Below are 3,468 nucleotides of genomic sequence, written 5' to 3'. Positions count from 1 at the left end.
TGACAACTGAAGGTAAAATTTTGTATTTAGAGATTCTAAATTAAATGTTATTCACCTTAACTCTAAACAGACATACACACAAGTAACAAAATCTGATACAATTTTAAAGTATTAAAAAATCTCTAGTTTGAGAGTATTTTGAAAAATAGTGAGATTATTGTTTATGAAAGAAATTGAAATCCTAGCTCTTATTACCTACATATATTCAGTCATTTCCCTGAATTGTATTAAATTTTTCAAAACAAAATGAAAAGAACAAATCGTGCTACAGAACAAAGTCTATTAAAACCTCTGTGTTTAAAAAGAAAAAAAAAGAAAAAAGAAAAAGCCCCACCTTTAACTTCTTTGTAATTTTTAAGTACTATTTTCCATTTTTGCTTGGGCATATGGACCAGTCTTACTCCCATAGAAATGCACCCTATATTCTTTTGCTGAGATCTGGAGGCTGTTTATCTAACTTCCCTGAGCATTACTTTTATGTGGATGTACAAAGTAATCCTCTGGACTGCGCTCGGGCTGTCGGAACTGGGACTGTTCAGAGGAGGGTAGCGCAGAAATAGACAGCCACGTAATCCCCCACATACCACAGCCGTCTCCCCACGGCTGTGGTTAAAAAGACACTGGACAGACTTTCCCAGTGAAACTGCTCACAGCTACATCAAGAGCCTGTTGCTTACCCGCAGCAGATTCCAGCTGATAGGAAGAAACCACACGTTACTTACTGAAGCAAGGAGCAAACCTTACCCTTGGACCAAGACATGCAAGGAGATGATTGATCCCACAGCCCAGGAATTGCAGCTGTTCCTCTGTTCCCATGGCTTGCTTCACATCTCAGCCTTAATGTGAGAGCTGACCAGGAAAGCCGTTGCTGTACATGCTCTAAGTTTTACAGTATACATACATTAGGATTATTGTGCTTCAAAGGTAAAAGTAATAACCTCCCTTATTATTATTAACACAAATTACTTGTTACTTGCATAGACTCCTATTCTCTGAAATTTATTACAACAGTGGCAAACCATTGCAAATAATGTAAATATATACGAGCTTCAATATTCAGCATTCCAAAAGATTAAAGGTATTTGATTATTATTTCCTCTTAACTTTCCTATATTGATGTTTTAAATTCTTTTCTTTGGAAATGAGCAACCATGAGAGTGTAGAGGCTTATAAAATAAATTCCAAATAAATCCCATGCAAGAAAACATATGAATTTAGTGAAAAACCTTTTTGATAATGCACAAAGATCAATTGAAATGAAATACAGCAATTCTTTTGAAGCTCACCATTTTCATTATAATGTTAAAATATCTTCCTGCAGCTAACTTTTGTCTAAATTATACTGAACGTGTTTATTTTTTTCAAATAGAAAAGGAAATTCAGATAGCTGAATGTTAGTATTGTTTATTAATTTCGCAACATTAATACTATCAGTAATTTATCAACTGGAGATATTTGGTGGATCAGTTAGAGGTAGTGATTCAGCAGCTCAAATATGCCCCCAAAGCATTGATCTAACATACAGGTTCTCCTGTCTCCCACGTTCCAGGAGCCCAGCTCTCAATGATTTGCTTTTACCATCAGCCTACAGGACTTCAAATGTCACCTTTGAGACTTCTGTTTAAAGTGAGGTGAATGGACCCATGATGAGGGCTGACATCTCTATTTTGATAGGTTCACACTTTCCAAGTTATACCAGACAAGACATGCTAGTTGAATGGCTTGGGACTGCAGCAAAATCTACCGCCAGCTCATCCTGTGAAAAGGAAGTCTGCAACACTAGGATCTTACTTACAAATAACAGCATTAAGACATCCAAATAGTACACTATTTAAATTCCAGTGTACTAGAAGTGTTATTTGTGTATCTTTAAACAATATTACAACAGAACTCTGCATCTGAATATTCAGATGTTCCTATGGGTGTTGTTCTTCCTCTCTTCTTGCAAAAAAGTCTCCCCTCACACCCCTGCCGCTGTTGTGTAATGTGTTTTTGGAGTGTGACAAAAAAGACCACAGACCACAGTAATGGCCCCCTACTCTTCTTTCTGTCCCTCAGGCATGCAACACTCCCCCCCCCTTCCACCTTTTCCTTGCTCAGTAATAAGCAGTTGGATCCACCCTGCTGTGGAATTTCACACATAATCTCAGCAAAGAGACAAGCAGACACAGGAGCGTAAAACAAGAAGTCTCTAGAGGGAAGAAGTTCAGAAGAAAGATACTGGGAAAATGGTGTAAGTATTGAAGGTGGTTCGGTAGAAGAAGGCTGGATGAATAAATCAAAGTGGTGCTGAAGAGGTATAGGACCATATAGCAGAGAGACAAGAAATAGAAGTAACACCATAGAATGAGGAAAAAAAAAATGCAAGAAAAGTCATAGTAGTGAGAAAAAGAAAGAACTGAAGAGGACAAGAGATTCGGAAGGAAAACAGTATGTTGAAGGGGAAAATTTGAAAAATGTGAAAGAATTAGATCAATTAAAATTATAATTATTAGATGAAAATAAAACTGGTATGGAGAAGATGATGCAAAACTATGTGGAATTCAGACACTAAAACTATTGTAAACATTTAAAAAAGATAACAGGAAATTTACTTTTCAGAGATCTGTTTTTATATATTACATATACTGTGAGAAAAATGCATGAAGAGATAACGCCCTTTGTCTCACATTTTGTAAGGATGAGCAATCTAAATCAGTACAAGCCATGAATACACAATCACTACATTTCTTCTCCATCATTTTATTCATGGACTTGGCTGTAGATATTATGCTAATGAGGATGTAATCAGAAAGTCTAGGAAGAAAACTCTCTAGCTCCAGTGTTGTAGAAAGCAGCATTCTTTTATTTCATGATACGTACCAGACAACTTGACAAATCAAGCATGTGCTTTCAGAGTTCACATTCTACGTTTAAACAGTGAAGGCATACCTATGTAATACATTTCCTGGAAAGGGCATACATATTCATTCTTTTTCCAAGAACTCACTCATATATATCCCTTTGGGCACAAGCGGTGCGGCTGTACAACCACCTACTTCATCCCCCTTATTACTATATCCCCTTTTTTCAAATTCCTCACAGTGATTTTTGGCCAACTTTCAGCTTTTCTTCCCCTGTTTGGCAAATTTCTATTGCTTTCTATGCCATAATGAGCAACATTTTTTCTTGGTACACTATAGCTCAAAACAATTTATATGAAACTCAAGAAAAGTCCTTGCATTTGTTAGCTCCCCATACATACTACATAATAAAGTGAGGTCTGTATTGGCATTGGTGAAGCATAACCAAAACTGTTAGGCCTTCACATACCAAGCAAAGCTAAACTGGAAAATTTTACTGCACTAGTACACATTAATTCCTTTTGCTAAACTGATGTACTGGTCCTTCAAATAATATGTATAGATTCCAATTTCTAAACCAGCCTATATCAAGGAAGATGGAGCTGAATTTGCTCTAGACTATCTG

This window comes from Tympanuchus pallidicinctus, unplaced genomic scaffold, assembly GCF_026119805.1.
Source record: "Tympanuchus pallidicinctus isolate F22 unplaced genomic scaffold, pur_lepc_1.0 scaffold1, whole genome shotgun sequence".
Taxonomy (NCBI): domain Eukaryota; kingdom Metazoa; phylum Chordata; class Aves; order Galliformes; family Phasianidae; genus Tympanuchus; species Tympanuchus pallidicinctus.
The sequence above is the reverse complement of the archived record's forward strand: the minus strand, read 5'-3'. Positions refer to the sequence as shown.